Here is a 16,816-nt window from a genome sequence, read left to right as displayed (position 1 = left end):
GCGACGCCCACTCAAGGATCTGAGACAAAACGTTCGGGTGAACAGGATCCAATCCATGCCTTGCTTGGAGCGGAGAATGGGTGGGCTATAATCCGCTCTCTCTCTCACTTGATACAGGGCTATGGGGAGAGAGCAGGGCAGTGGGATTAGTTTGGGATTGTTTCTAGCAAACAGCTGGCACGACGGGCTTTATGGCCTCCTTCTGTGCTGCAAACCGCCATGATTCCGTGCAGTACAGTGTACTTAGGTGATTCTACATCAAGCAGTTCAATGAACCAATACCATCTTACAGTAATGGTTTCATTATTGACCAGAATGCAACATAATCTGTCTAGGTTCCTTTTGGAAACAGAACCCTCAATTTCCAGGAATCCCCACTGAAGGGTGGACAAGCCACCATGACCTAACAGAGCGGCAGAACAGTGCCGAGGGGCTGAACGGCCTCTTCCTGTTCTGGTGCATCAGGGCTCAACTGGCTGAATGGCATTCTCCTGTTCCTATGCAAGGTCTACAACCAGAGCCTTCACCCCATTGCCTGGAAAATGATGTAATGCTGTCTCTGGATGTTAATCAAGAGGGATGTGCCAGTCTGGGAGAGCAGCCAGGAGCGATGAAGTGTTCGATCAAGTTTCACCTTTCAGCCTATCCCGAGTTTCCCAACGTAGACACAGCCAGAATCGAATAGTACAGCACAGAAGGTCATTCGGCCCCGAGTCCATGCCAGTTCTTTCAAAAAGCAAGCCGTTAATCCCACTTCCCTGCTTTTTCCCCATATTCCTGCAATTTTTCCCTTTGAGTATTTATCCAATTCCCTTTTAATGGCAACTATTGAATCTGCCTCCACCATCCTCAACAGTGCATTCCAAATCCCAATCACACCCTGCATAAGATAGAAACATAGAAAATAGGTGCAGGAGCAGGCCATTCAGCCCTTCTAGCCTGCACCGCCATTCAATGAGTTCATGGCTGAACATGCAACTTCAGTACCCCCTTCCTGCTTTCTCGCCATACCCCTTGATCCCCCGAGTAGTAAGGACTTCATCTAACTCCCTTTTGAATATATTTAGTGAATTGGCCTCAACTACTTTCTGTGGTAGAGAATTCCACAGGTTCACCACTCTCTGGGTGAAGAAGTTTCTCCTCGTCTCGGTCCTAAATGGCTTACCCCTTATCCTTAGACTGTGACCCCTGGTTCTGGACTTCCCCAAAATCATCTTCCCTCTGGTTCTGTGGCCAATTATCTTCAATCTGTGTCCTCTGGTTACCAACCCTTCGCCACGGGAACAGTTTCTCCTGATTTATTCTATCTAAACCCTTCATGGTTTTAAACAACTATCTATTGTCCTGGCCAATATTTATCCCTCAATCAATATCTCTAAAAAAAAAAACCAGATTATCCAGTCATTATCCCATTACTGTTTGGGAGCTTGCTGTGTGTAAATTGGCTGCCGCGTTTCCCACATTACAACAGTGACTACACTTCAAAATATTTCATTGGCTGTAAATCGCTTTGGGACATCCGGTAGTCATGAAATCTTTCTATCAAAACTCCTCTTAACCTTCGCTGCTCCAAGGAGAACCCCAGCTTCTCCAGTCTATCCATGTAACTGTAATCGCTCAGCCCTGTAGCCTCTCCAAAACCATCAAGCAGTCATTGCATCACAGATGGTGGTCAGCTCATGCTCACACTCCCACACCTAGCAATACAGGTATTTACAGACAAGTGCAGACACCTTCGACAAAGTGCAAAGCAAATTAACATACCCACAGACAATTTGACTCAACACATTAAGCACTTTCAAGTGCTACAAACTCGCACACCCGAGAGATGGCTGGGGGAGGAGGGGCAGAATCAGATTGTACCTAAAACGGGTAAGAGTTCTGGTAGATTACTGGGAGGAGTTACATTCCAGGGAGCTGGAAAAGCTAATCAATAAATTCCTCAGTGGGCCTGGAATCTCTTGTTGATGGATGACTCACGGCCATCATTCTCCTTCACTTCAAATGAGAACTGTGGAACACAAAAGCCTTTCTGCTCTCTCAGGCCCCACACTAACCACTTGTTATTCACATCCCGATCTATCCCATTCACTGAGGGACTGCTCACCAGCGGCTGCAAACAGCTGGACATGAGGTTAGGTTCAACTTGCAGCACAATTCCCTCCCTCAACCTCTCCGCTTCTCTCCCCCCTCCGTGAAGATGCTCCTTAAAACCTACCTAGAATCATAGAATGGTTACATCACAGAAGAGGGCCATTCGGCCCGTCGAGCCCATGCCAACTCCTCTCAGGCAGTGCATTCCAGATCCTAACCATTCGCTGCGTAAAAAGGTTTTTCTTATGTCGTCTTTGGTTCTTTTACCAATCACCTTAAATCTGGTTCCCGACACATCCGCTAATGGGGACAGCTTCTCTCGATCTACTCTGTTCAGACCCCTCATGATTTTGAATATCTTGATCAACGTAACTGAAGTACTTCATCCCTGGAACCATTCGCATAAATGTTCTACACCTTCGCTGAGGCCTTCACATCCTTCCTAAAGTGTGGTGCCCAGAATTGGACACATAAGAACGTAATAGAAGGAGTAGGCCATTTGGCCCCTCGAGCCTGCTCCACCATTCAATAAGATCATGGCTGATCTGATCTTGGACTCAGCTCCACTTCCCTGCTCCCCATAACCTTTTATTCCCTTATCGATCAAAAATCTACCTATCTCTGACTTAAATATATTCAATGACCCAGCCTCCACAGCTCTCTGGGGCAGAGAATTCCACAGATTTACAAACCTGCTCATCAGTTTTAAATGGGTGGCCCCTTATTCTGAGACTATGTCCCCTAGTTTTAGTTTCCCTTATGTGGAAATATCCTCTCTGCATCCACTTTGTCGACCCCCTCATTATCGTATATGTTTCGATAAGATCACCTCTCATTCTTCTGAATTCCAATGAGAAGCCCAACCTACTCAATCTATCTTCATAAGTCAACCCCCTCATCTCCAGAATCAACCTAGTGAACCTTCTCTGAACAGCCTCCAATGCAAGTATATCTTTCCTTAAATATGGAAACCAAAACTGTACGCAGTACACCAGGTGTGGCCTCACCAATACTCTCTACAGTTGTAGCAGGACTTGTCTGCTTTTATACTCTATCCCCCTTGAACTAAAGGCCAACATTCCATTTGTCTTCCTAATTACTTGCTGTTGGGGCCAAACCAGTGTTTTATACAGGTTCATCATTATTTCACACTTTTGTACTCTGTGCCTCTATTTATGAAGCCCAGGATCCCGCAAGCCATTTTAACCACTTTCTCAACCTGCCCTGACACCTCAATGATTTGTGCACATATACCCCCAGGTCTTTGTTCCTGCACCCACTTTAGGTTTGAACCCTATAGTTTATATTTCCTCTCATTCTTTCCACCAAAATGCATCACCTCTTTGACCAAGCTTTTGCCCAATGTTTCCTTATAAGGCTTAGTGTCAAATTTTGTTTGGTAATGCTCCTGGGAAGGGTCTTGGGGTATTTTACTAAATGAAAGGCACAGTATAAATACAAGTTATCATCTGTTCCCACAGGAACCTACACCATGCAGAAGAGAGTTCAGCAAAGATTTCAAACTAGTTCCAATAACCATAAACCAAGAAAATTACAACACCTGATATATAAATACAAGTTGTTGTAATGCAGCACACTTAAAGTAGTGAAATGTCCCAAGGCACTACACAGGAGCGTTCTCAACCAACGTTTGACACTGAGCCCCATAAGGAGATGTTAGGACTGGTGACCAAAAGCTTGGTCAAGCTTGGTTTTAAAGAGCATTTTAAAAGAGGAAAGAGGAAAGAGATAGAGGCACAGAGAGGTTTAGGCAGGGAGTTCAGGAGCTTGGGGCCCAGGTAACAGAAGGCATGGCCGCCGATGGTGGAGCTATTAAAATCGGGGTTGGGCTAGAGGTCAGAATTTGAGGAGAGCAGCTTTCTCGTAGGGGTGTAGGGGTTGGAGGAGGTTACAGAGATAGGGAGGGGTGTAGGGGCTGGAGGAAGTTAGAGAGGGGAACGCACTGTATTGTAATATTGCTATTAGAACACTTGAGCTGGCATCAATATATCAAGAATTAGATATTCTACAAGAGACTTTCAATGAAATTAAACAACATTATGCTCTTATTGGTACGGCACCACAGTGGTTACATTACTGGACCAGTAATCCAGAGACCTGCACTAATGATCCGGAGACATGAATTCAAATCCCACCACAGCAGCTGGGGAATTTAAATTCAATTAATTAAATAAATCTGGAATAAAAAGCTAGTCAGTAATGGTGACCATGAAACTACCGGATTGTCGTAAAAACCCATCTGGTTCACTAATGTCCCTTAGGGAATGAAATCTGCCGTCCTTACCTGGTCTGGCCTGTATGTGACTCCAGACGCATTGTGGCTGACTCTTAACTGCCCTCTGAAATGGCCTAGCAAGATACTTGGTTGAACCAAACCGCCTTTCACGACCACGGGATGTCTCAAAGCGCTTTACAGCCAATGAAGTACTTTTGGAGTGTAGTCACTGCTGTAATGTGGGCACAGCAAACTCCCACAAACAGCAATGTGATAATGACCAGATCATCTATTTTTAATGATGGAGGGATAAATATTGGCCAGGACACCGGGAATAACTCCCCTGCTCTTCTTCAAAATAATACCATGGGGTCTTTTACGTCCACCTGCGAGGGCAGTCGGGGCCTCGGTTTCATCTAAAAGACGGCCCCTCCGACATTGCAGCACTCCCTCAGCACTGCACTGGAGTGTCAGCCGAGATTTATGTACTCAAGTCCCTGGAGCGGGCCTTGAATCCACAACCTTCTGATTCAGAGGCGAGGCGGCTCACCACCTTCAAGAACAATTAGGGACAGGCAATAAGTGCCCACATCCCGTGAATGAATTAAAAAAAAAATTATGGTAGTTCACCAATCACAAGGTAGATAGAACGGAGGTAGGCTGTTTAACCAATCTCACTTACCACAAACAATCTAGTGCTCTCGAATCGCAACCAACCGTTTCCTAAACAATCCCATAGTTTATGCCTCATGACCCGATCCATGTGTTGATCAATTGTTCGGATGACTCTGGAATTAGCCTCATTCCAGTTTGGAACCCCCAACCCCTTGTTCCTATAATCATGGCTTAGTTTGAAGTACTGTTGCAGATCTGCCGAGGATACTGCTTCGGAATACCAGAATTGCTGGAAAACGACCCAGGTCCATCGAGCTCATCATCTCCCATCCTGGGAGTCCCACAATTTAAAGATAATGGAGTTGTTGACCAATCACAGCAGTCAGAAGAATGAGGTGTGACCTTATCGAAACGTCTAAGATTATAAGGGGGCTCGACAAGGTGGATGCAGAGAGGATGCTTCCACTGATGGGGAGACTAGAACTAGAGGGCATGATCTTGGAATAAGGGGCCGCCCATTTAAAACTGAGATGAGGATGAATTTCTTCTGAGGGTTGTAAATCTGTGGAATTCGCTGTTTCAGAGAGCTGTGGAAGCTGGGACATTGAATAAATTTAAGATAGAGATAGACAGTTTCTTAACCGATAAGAGAATAAGGGGTTATGGGGAGCGGGCAGGGAAGTGGACCCGAGTCCATGATCGGATCAGCCATGATCACATTAAATAGCGGAGCAAAGTCGAGGGGCCGTATGGCCTACTCCTGTTCCTATTTCTTAAGTTCTTATCTCAATCAATGAGTCTACAACAGACCCAGACATGAGAAGAGGAAAACCCCCAATGGTGGAGAGCTTTGGGAACCACAGGTTCAAAGTCATAGTTACTACCCAGGGACATTTGCACGGTTCAGGGTCACAGGACAGCGACATCAGAGTGTCTCAGCCCCCACCCCCACGTTTATGTTGTAAAACCTGGACCCCTTGTCAGTAAGTTTCCATGGACCCAAGAGGAGAATCTCACTTGTGAAATGGTGAGCCCAGGCTACGGGCCGTGTACACCCGGTACCGGTCAAAGCCTTTTCATTAGCTGTGCCCCAATTCCAAGCACTCGCTGTTAAAGAACTTGCATTTCTGCAACGCTTTTCATAACCTCGGGACGTCCCAAAGCACTTCACAGCCAAAGAAGTACTTTTGAAATGTCGTCACTGTTATAATGTAGGAAACAGCAGTACTGCCACATCGAATGTCCAGCACAGAAACAGGCCATTTGGCCCAACTGGTCCGTGCCAGTGTTTATGCTCCACACGAGCCTCCTCCCACCCCATCTGCATAACCTTCTATTCCTTTCTCCCTCATGTGTTTATCCAGCTTCCCCTTAAACGCATCGATACTATTCGCCTCAACCACTCCCTGTGGTAGTGAGTTCCACATTCTAACCACCACCAACAACTTGTATCTATCACAGTGCTTTTAATGTGGTAAAATGTCCCAAGGTGTTTCACAGGAGCGATCATCAAAAAAAAAATGGGAGAACCGAGCCACACAAGGGGATATTTGCACAGGTGACCAAGAGTTTGGTCAAAGAGGTCTTAAAGGAGCATCTTAAAAGGAGGAGAGTGGTGTGGAGAGGTTTAGGGAGGGAATTCCAGAGCTTAGGGCTCAGGCGGCTGAAGGTATTTAAAACTGGGGATGTGCAAGAGGCCAGAACTGGAGGAGTGCAGAGATCTTGGGGGGGGGGGGGGGGGGGGAGAAAGAAAGAGGAGGTTATAGAGATCAGGAGGGGCAAGGTCATGGAGGGATTTTAAAATTGTGTTGCTGGACCGGGAGCCAATGTAGGTCAGTGAGCAACAGGGGTTAATGGGCGAATGGGATGGGGCGAATTAGGACACGGGCAGAGTTTTGGATGAGCTCAAGTTTATGGAGTGTGGAAGTTGGAACCTTGGTCAGACCACAGTTACAGTACTGTGCACAGTTCTGGTCTCCATATTATATTTTACCAATCTCCAGGTAAATAAGTTTCTCCTGAATTCCCGACTGGATTTATCAGTGACTACCGTATATTTATGCTCCTAGTTCTGGTCTCCCCAGAACTGGAAACATCATCTCTGCATCTACCCTCTAAAACCCCCTTCATAATTTTAAAGACCCCTCAGTCTTCATTTTTCTAAAGAACCCCAGCCTGTTCAATCTTTCCCGATTGCTATAACCTCAGTTCTGGCATCATGCAGTGGCTTCTCCAGTATCTCGATATCCTTTTTAGAATATGGACAACAGAATTGTTCACAGTACCTCCAAGGTTCGATACAGGTTTAACATAACTTCTCTGCTTTTCAATTCTATCCCTTCAGGAATAAACCCCAGTACTAGGTTTGCCTGTTTTTAATGTTATACTGCAGTTGTGTCAAATTCACACTTACATTTTGCTGCTGTTGGTATCACTCACCCCCACCCTCACTACTCTTTAAAGAGCTTACCAGATCAATGGGTTCAGACAGTACTCCCAGGTCACTCTGGGAAATCGATAGGGTCTCTTTGTAAAGTGGATTAAATTTAATCAGCGTAGGAACAACAACAGTTCTGACTCAACGCATCATTTCTCGTCCAAGCCCAACATCTGCTCAATACTCGAAGCCAGAAGCTACGATTGGTTAGATTCCAACACGCGGCAAGAGAGGCTCACACCTGGATTGCAGCGATGTTGACAACTCATTAAACACAAACACTTTGACAAGTTTTGACTAGTATTAAGGGTACACTGACATATGAGAATACACCAGCCTCAATGTTGTGACTCGGGTTCCAGTGCAATAGTGAAGAGGTTTTCAAACTATGACCATTAACAACACCCAACTACACGATCAGATTCCTTCGTAACGGCTCTCGCGTCCGGAGTGAGTACGAAGAGCAATCTTAAAATTCTCATCCTTTTTGTAAATCCCTCCATGTCCTCACCCCCTCTATACCCTCCTTAAACCCTCCCTCTTTGTCCAAGCTTTTGTCATAGAAACGTAGAAATTTACAGCGCAGGGGGCCATTGCGGCCCAGTGCCCGCACCAGCTGTCAAAGAGCTGCACGGTCCTTTGTCAGCAACCCTAAAGGTTACATATAAACCCATGAACAACAACGGAAAGGCAAAGAGCACCCAGCCCATCCAGTCCGCCCCACGCCACTCAACACCCCTTCTACTAAAAATATCTCCACTCCACCCCAACTGGAGCCATGTGATCTCCTGGGAGAGGCAAAAACCAAATTAAAAACCCAGGCCAATTTAGGGAGAAAAAATCTGGGAAAATTCTTCTCCGACCCATCCAAGCAATCGAAACTAGTCCAGGAGATCACCCTGGCCACAACTCCTGTGTCCATCCCTGGCAGCACCCTGGTGAATCTGCACTGTCTGCTCTGTCCATTCTGTAATGGGGTTCAAATCTGCAAACAGTAACTGAGCCAACTAATGTTTTGTATAAAATGAATTCTTGACTTCTTTAGTCTATGCCTCTCTTTTTAAAACCCATGATTTAAACTGCGGAAGTACAAGTCGGTGAATTGGAACCACGAGGGCTCTGTTCCTCCACACCCTTCAATATTGCCACTGAGTATACTTCTACTCCTCGATTCTCCATCCAAAATCTATTATCCACATTCAATTGCATCTGCACCAGCCTGCCCATTTTTCACCCGTTGGCTTCCTGCAGTCTTTTACAGTCCTCACTGTTTGCCAAACTTTTCACATAGTCTCATCATCAAATTTGAATGTGTTATGTATGCAGCACCTTGTAACCAGCACTCTACCACCACCAGAGGGCACATCTCTATTGGCATCCCAAGGGATCCCAGCATCCCTTGGGAGCACTGTATATAAGCAGCCTCCCATGATGTGCCAGCACTGTGGAGTCAGAATAAAGAGACTAAGGTCACAGTTACTCAACTCTACAGTACTCAGTCACATGGTGTTATTTCAGACATAACTGGTGACAAGTAACAGATAACGAACCATCACGTGAAAATGCAGAGAACTGTTGGTATCCTGGAGAAATTCTCAGAAAGCGACAATTGGGAAGCCTTCATGAAGCGACTCAACCAATACTTCGTGGCAGAGTTGGAAGGGAATGAGAACGCTGCCAAATGAAGGGCAATCCTCCTCACCGTCGACGGGGCAACAACCTATGGCCTCAAGAAGAATCTTCTTGCTCCGGTGAAACCAACAACCAAATCGTATGAAGAACTGCGTACACTGGTCGGGGAGCACCAAAATCCGAAGGAGAGCGTTCTGATGGCAAGGTATAGATTTTACATGTCAACGGTCTGAAGGCCAGGAAGTGGCGAGCTACGTCGTCGAACTAAGGCGCCTTGCAGGACACTGCGAATTCGATAGATTCCTGGAGCAAATGCGAAGAGACTTTTTTGTGCTTGGCATTGGCCATGAGGTTATCCTTCGCAAACTGTTGACTGTTGAAACACCGAATCTGAGCAAAGCCAGAATAGCAGCCCAGGCATTTATGTCCACCAGCAATAACACCAAACAAATTTTGCAGCATAAAGATGCATCGGCAAGTACTGTACACAAAGTAACGTAGTTTTCAGGCAGGATGCATATGGCAGAACGTACACACCTGCAGCTGCACAAAGAGTCCGCCATCAAGTATGAATGCGAGGTAATTAACACCTTGTTGCCGTTGCGGAGGTGATCATCGAGCCCATCAATGCTGCTATGCGTGCAAAGGCTGTGGAACAATGGGACACCTCCAGCGAATGTGCAGACGAGCTGCAAACCCTCATGTTGCAGAGGAAGACCGATCCATGACGGATCAAACTGAACGAGAGACTTGAACCGAGGAGGCAGAAGTGTACAGGGTACACACCTTCACCACGAAATGTCCACTAATCATGTTAAAAGTTGAACTGAACAGAATTCCAGTATCCATGGAACTGGACACTGGTGCGAGTCAGTCTATCATGAGCAAAAGGGCCTTCGAGAGGCTGTGGTGCAACAAGGCACAAAGGCCCAAGCTGAGCCCTATTCATACCAAGCTGAGAACTTACACTAGAGCTGATCCCTGTAATTGGCAGCGCAGCAGTAAAAGTCTCCCATTAGGAGCGGTGCACGAACTACCACTATGGATTGTACCAGGAGATGGCCCCACACTGTTCGTCAGAAGCTGGCTGGGAAAAATCTGCTGGAATTGGGACGACATCCAAGCACTTTTGTCCGTCGACGATATCTCGTGTGCCCAGGTTTTGAGCAAGTTCCCGTCGTTGTTGGAGCCAGGCATCGAAAATTTCCTGGGGCGAAGGTGCAGATCCACTTGGTTCCCAGTACACGACCCATCCACCACAAGGCACGTGCGGTGCCACACATGATGTGAGAGAAAGTGGAGATCGAGCTGGACAGGCTGCAATGAGAGGGCATCACCGCGCCGGTGGAGTTCAATGAGTGGGCCAGTCCGATTGTTCCGGTTCTCAAGGGCGATGGCATGGTCAGAATTTGTGGGGACTATAAAGTAACAATTAACCATTTTTCACTGCAGGACCAGTACCTGCTACCCAAGGCAGATGACCTATTTGCGACGCTGGCAGGAGGGAAGACATTCACCAAGTTGGACCTGACCTCGGCCTACATGAAGCAGGAGCTGGCGGAATCTTCGAAAGGCCTCACCTGCATCAACACACACAAAGGTCTGTTCATCTACAATAGATGCCCGTTTGGGATTCGATCGGCCGCGGCTATTTTTCAAAAAGAACATGGAAAGTCTGCTAAAGTCAGTTCCGCACACCGTGGTTTTCCAGGACGACATACTGGCCACAGGTCGGGACACCATTGAACACTTGAAGAACCTAGAAGAAGTTCTAAGTCTGCTAGATCGTGGAAGACTCAGGTTAAAATACTCGAAGTGTGTTTTCCTGGCGTCAGAGGTCGAGTTCTTAGGGAGAAGAATCGCGGCAGATGGCATCAGACCCACCGACGCCAAGACGGAGGCCATCAAGTACGCGCCGAGACCACAGAACGTGACGGAGCTGTGTCGTTCCTGGGACTCAATTATTTTGATAATTTCCTACCCGGGTTAAGCACCTTGATAGAACCTCTACATGTGTTGCTACGCAAGGGAGATGACTGGGAATGGGGGAAATCACGAGACTGCTTTTGAGAAAGCTAGAAATCTGTTGTGTTCCAACAAACTGCTTGTTCTGTATGACCCATGTAAACGCTTAGTGCTAGCTTGCGATGAGTCTTCGTACGGGGTCAGGTGTGTGTTACAAACAAGCAAACGAATCGGGAACATTGCAACCGGTCGCCTATGCATCCAGGAGTCTGTCCAAGGCCGAAAGGGCCTACAGCATGATTGAAAAAGAAGCTCTGGCATGCATTTACAGGGTGAAAAAATGCACCAGTATCTGTTTGGGCTTAAGTTTGAGTTAGAAACTGACCATAAACCACTCATCGCTATTCTCTGAGAGCAAAGGTATTAATATAAAATGCCTCTGCTCGTATCCAAAGATGGGCGCTCACGCTGTCTGCATATAACTATGTAATTCACCACAGGCCAGGCACAGCGAACTGCACTGATGCTCTCAGTCGGCTACCATTGCCCACCACCGGGGTGGAAATGGCACAGCCTGCAGACTTGCTCTTGGTGATGGATGCATTTGAAAACGAAAAGTCACCCGTTACGGCGCACCAGATCAGGACCTGGAGCAGCCAGGATCCTTTACTGTCCCTTGTAAAAAAAAAAACTGTGTCCTCCATGGGAGCTGGTCCAGCATCCCAGTGGAGATGCATGAAGAGATCAAGCCGTTCCAGCTGCGCAAAGACGAGATGTCCACACAGGCAGACTGTCTTTTGTGGGGTAATCACGAGGTTTTGCCCAAGAAAGGCAGGGAAACATTCATACGCGACCTACACAGTAGCCACCCAGGCATAGCAATGATAAAAGCTATAGCCAGATCCCGTATGTGGTGGCCCGGCATCGACTCAAATTTAGAGTCATGCGTGCGCCAATGCAACACTGGTTCTCAACTGAGCAATGCACCCAGGGAGGCACCGCTAAGTTTGTGGTCATGGCCCTCCAAACCGTGGTTCAGGATCCACGTTGACTTTGCTGGCCCATTTCTAGCAAAATGTTTTTGACTGTTGTGAATGCTTATTCAAAATGGATTGAGTGTATAATAATGTCTGTAAGTCCACTGACACCATCGAAAGCCTGCGAGCCATGTTTGCCACGCACGGCCTGCCTGATGTCCGCTTCAGCGACAATGGGCCGTGCTTCACCAGCGCTGAATTCAAGGAATTCATGACCCACAATGGGATCAAGCACGTCACATCTGCCCTGTTCAAGCCCGCATCTAACGGCCAGGCAGAACAGGCAGTCCAAACCATCAAGCAAAGCTTGAAATGCATGTCGGAAGGCTCCCTGCAGACCTGCCTGTCCCGAGTCATGCTCAGCTGTCGCACAAGACCCCACTCGCTCACTGTGGTTCCCCCCGCCGAACTGCTCAAGAAGTCCACCCTGATCTCCATGATCATGTCGCAGGCAGGCAGCATCAACAAAGCAAGTGCATGATCACGTGACAAATTTGCACGATATTGAAGACAATGATCCTGTATTTGTACTCAACTATGGACATGGTCCCAAATGGCTTTCTGGCACTGTTGTAGCCAAAGAAGGGAGTCGAGTGTGAGGTCAAACTTGCAAATGGACTAACTTTCAGAAAGCATTTGGACCAAACCAAACTGCGGTTCACAGACAGCCACAAGCAACCTGAAAAGGACACCATCAACTTCGACCCTCCGATACACACACAAGTGGCAACCGACGTCACGGTTGACCACGAAGCCGAACTCATCATCCCAGCAGGCCAACTGTGCAGCATCCTGGGATGGCGGGACTGACATATCAAGAAAGACTGGATCAACTGGGCTTGTATTCACTGGAGTTCAGAAGAATGAGAGGGGATCTCATAGAAATGTTTAAAATTCTGATGGGTTTAGACAGGTTAGATGCAGGAAGAATGTTCCCAATGTTGGGGAAGTCCAGAACTAGGGGTCACAGTCTAAGGATCAGGGATAAGCCATTTAGGACCGAGATGAGGAGAAACTTCTTCACCCAGAGAGTGGTGAACCTGTGGAATTCTCTAGCACAGGAAGTTGTTGAGGCCAATTCACTAAATATATTCAAAAAGGAGTTAGATGTAGTCCTTACTACTAGGGGGATCAAGGGGTATGGCGAGAAAGCAGAAATGGGGTACTGAAGTTGCATGTTCAGCCATGAACTTATTGAATGGCGGTGCAGGCTCAAAGGGCCGAATGGCCTACTCCTGCACCTATTTTCTATGTTTCCATGTTTTAGCCCAGCGAAGGCCCAAATAACTCACCTACACTTGTGTTTGTACTGAGACGATCGACTAGAGAGCGGAAAGCCCCAGATCCTCTCACCCTGTAAATAAGCGTAATATTGACTTTGGTGGCCGGGGAAAGAGGGGCAGTGTTATGTATGCAACACCTTGTAACCAGCACTCTATCGCCACCAGAGGGCGCATCTTTTGGAGTCCCAAGGGATCCCAGCATCCCTTCGGAGCACTGTATATAAGCAGGCCTCCCATGCTGTGCCAGCACTTGAGTCAGAAGAGAGAGACTACGGTCACACTTACTCATGTCTACAGTACTCAGTCACAATGCTTTATTTGAAACATAACAGGATGGTTTTCCGATACATTTCCAAATCATCGTTCTGTACAAGGAACAAGATGGGTCCGAGCATTGACCCCGGAGATTCACAACTTCCAACCAATGTTCCCGTCTAGCCACGCAGCTGCCTGAAGTTCCCACGCAGGCCGCTTTGCTGGTTTCCGAAGGGAAAAGCCGCACATGCCCAGGGGTTTAAAGCGGGCGCTCTCAACAGAATTAGAGGGAACATTGCTTCCAACCTTTCTCCAGTGCCCATTTACCCAAACTCTTGTTTCCCATCGGTCGAGCAACTTTCCATCCATGCTGCTACATTTCCTCATACCAAATGTCTGAGGTTTTCAAGCCTCGTGAGACATCTTATTGAATGTCTTCTTGCACACTACATCTACTGCATTACATCGGAACTGGGGGTGGCCATTCAGCCCTGCGTGTCTGTTTTGTCATTTGATCCAATCACAATATTTTTTTTTATATTAGTTCTTGGGGTTTGGGCATCGCTGCAAAGCCGGCATTTATTGCCCATCCCCAATTGCCCTCGAGGTGGTGGTGGTGAGCTGCCTTCTTGAACCGCTGCAGTCTGTGTGGTGAAGGTACTCCCACAGTCCTGTTAGGGAGGGAGTTCCAGGATTTTGACCCAGTGACGATGAAGGAACGGCTGATATATTTCCGAGTCGAGATGGTGTTTAACTTGGAGCTCCCATATGCCAGCTGCCCTTGTCCTTCTAGGTCACTGGTTTGGGAGGTAGTGTCGAAGAAGCCTTGGCGAGTTGCTGCAGTGCATCTTGTAGATGGTACGCACTGCAGCCATGGTACGTTAGTGGTGGAGGGAGTGAATGTTTAAGGTGGTGGATGGGTTGCCAATTAAGCAGGCTGCTTTGTCCTAGATGGTATCGAGCTTCTTGAGTGTTGTTGGAGAGTATTCCATCACACTCCTGACTTGTGTCTTGTAGATGGTGGAAAGACTTTGGGGAGTCAGGAGGCGAGACACTCGCAGCAGAATACCCAGCCTCTGACCCGCTCTTGTAGCCACAGTATTTGTGTGGCTGATCTGTATCTCAATTCCATGAACCCGCCTTGGCTCCATAGCCTTTAATACCCTTGCCTAATATTTACCTGGCCAGTAAACACTAATTTAATAAATAGTAGCACCAAGCAGCATTGATTAGAAAACAGAGGACAATATTTTCAGAAGAAAAGGAGAGCAAGAAAGAAAATGGGGTTTTCATAAAAATTGTTGCACAACTTCATGCAAGTAGGTTCAGCAGAGAATATGCAACTAAAACTGCATTTCCACACAAAGCCAAATCTAGCTTGATGCAATTTCCTCACAGTGTATCAGCAGACCTCAGTTAAGATGCACTTTCTTCCTGACTTGGCCAATACTGGTGTGGCCATGGCTCTTGCATCCCATTCTTGTTAATGCCAACCAATATTGTCTGTGCTCACTCTACCCCAGACAGCATGTCTGTCTTTGCCTTGGTTCCCGGTCTGGCAACACCACAATTTTAAAATTCACATCCTTGTTTACAAATCCCTCCATGGCCTCTCCCCCTCCCTATCTCTAACCTCCTCCAGCCCTACAACCCTCGGAGAACTCTGCACTCCTCCAATTCTGGCCGCTTGCAGATCCCTCAATTTTAAATCGCTCCACCATTGGCGGCTGTGCCTTCAGCTCTGGAATTCCCTCTCAAAACCTCAGTCTCTCCACCAATGTCCCCTTTAAGCTGTGCGTCTGTAGCTCCCGCGCATTTGGCTCACCGGCTTTTAAATCGGAAAAACCGCCCATGTGCGGTATTGTGAATAGGCTGCGCAGCCCCTTAAAGGGACCACACACCCCAAAAAAGTAAACGGAACCATTGCTCTCCACCTCATTCTCCTCTACAACGCTCCTTGAAACCCATCTCGTTCCTCTGTTCCAATATCTCCTTATGTGGCTCAGTGACCAATTGTGTTTGATAATCGCTCCTGGGATGATTTACTACATTAAAAGGCGCTATATAAATGCAAGTTGCTGCTGGAAAGGGCTTGCCACACAGCGATTGGGAGCTTGGTATCTCGCCTGGGCAGGACAACTGCAGCATGATCCAGGCAACACGTTCAAGCGAGTCCCAGACTAGAACCCACACAGTTATTAATGCACCAAGTTCTGGATGTTCCAGTGCCTTATATCGCCCATCGGTTCCTTGCAAAATGTCAGGCTGGGAAAATACACAGCACTCTCCTGCGATTAACCTGCCAGCACTCTCGACAACTGTCAATCAGCTTTAACATTCATCAAATGCACCCTGACCACACCCAGGCACTGATAGCTGTCAGTCAGCTGGGACTGTGCTCCCCATCTAGTAAATATAAAAAGCAGACATGCCTGCTGAAATGTTTAGGTTAATAAACCCAACGCAGAGCAACAATGGGGAAAGTTGAGAGTCTGGAAATGTTTCACGCACACATATGCACACACGCATACACACATAAATTATATAACGGTAAACAAATCCCAGAAATATACAAATGCATCTGAGACACACACACACACACACACATAGGTTTTCTAATCCGGGTGCACGATTGGTGGGGTCAGTAAAATAGGTGCAAAATTAACGAAAGCGAATGAAAGAAGGGACGAGGAGCGTACAGGCAGTGGGAGCTGGGCTTGGGATGTGCAGGAGGCTTTGATGGGCCGCCACTGCGATACAGTAGCAGCTGGAGCGATGTAGCAAAGCCACACAAACCTGCAGCACCCTCACCCACCAGCTCTCCCCCTTGCCCTTTAAAATCAAACGCTGCAGGCTCACTCACTGACTCAACCCAAAGCAACCGCTCAGCACAAACCACCACATCCACAATGTGCCAATGCTTGGAGAGAATGGGCTGAACATGAGAAATTAAACCCTCGCCCCCAATTCATGATATAGGACTCTTTTTTTTTTAAATACAGAAAGCTTGACAATATGCACCTAAAGCACTCAAATAGATACACGACAGGTTGCAATCTCTTCATTCATTCATTCACTCATCCAACATTCCTTTTTGAATTAAAAAAAAGGAAAACATTGCGGGTGTTGTAAATGTGAATCAGGAACAGAAAGAGCTGGAAACACCCAGGTCAGGCAGCTTCTGGAGAGAGAACACCCTCAGACGCTGCCGGACCTAAGAATGTTTCCAGCATTTTCCGGTTTTATTCCTTATTGGAATAAG

At 47.1% G+C, this 16,816-nt stretch overlaps 1 protein-coding gene across 2 annotated transcripts in view; it reads right to left on the bottom strand.

Annotated features, from left to right (window-relative positions):
* The window catches only part of LOC139280019 (GTPase HRas), a 65,151-nt gene that overhangs the window by 47,653 nt on the left and 682 nt on the right, over nt 1-16,816 (bottom strand). The gene's annotated exons all lie outside the window — the stretch shown is intronic.

The sequence above is a fragment of the Pristiophorus japonicus genome, chromosome 14 (genome assembly GCF_044704955.1).
Source record: "Pristiophorus japonicus isolate sPriJap1 chromosome 14, sPriJap1.hap1, whole genome shotgun sequence".
Classification (NCBI taxonomy): domain Eukaryota; kingdom Metazoa; phylum Chordata; class Chondrichthyes; family Pristiophoridae; genus Pristiophorus; species Pristiophorus japonicus.
Note: the sequence above shows the minus strand (reverse complement) of the source record. Positions and strands in the feature narration are given on the sequence as shown.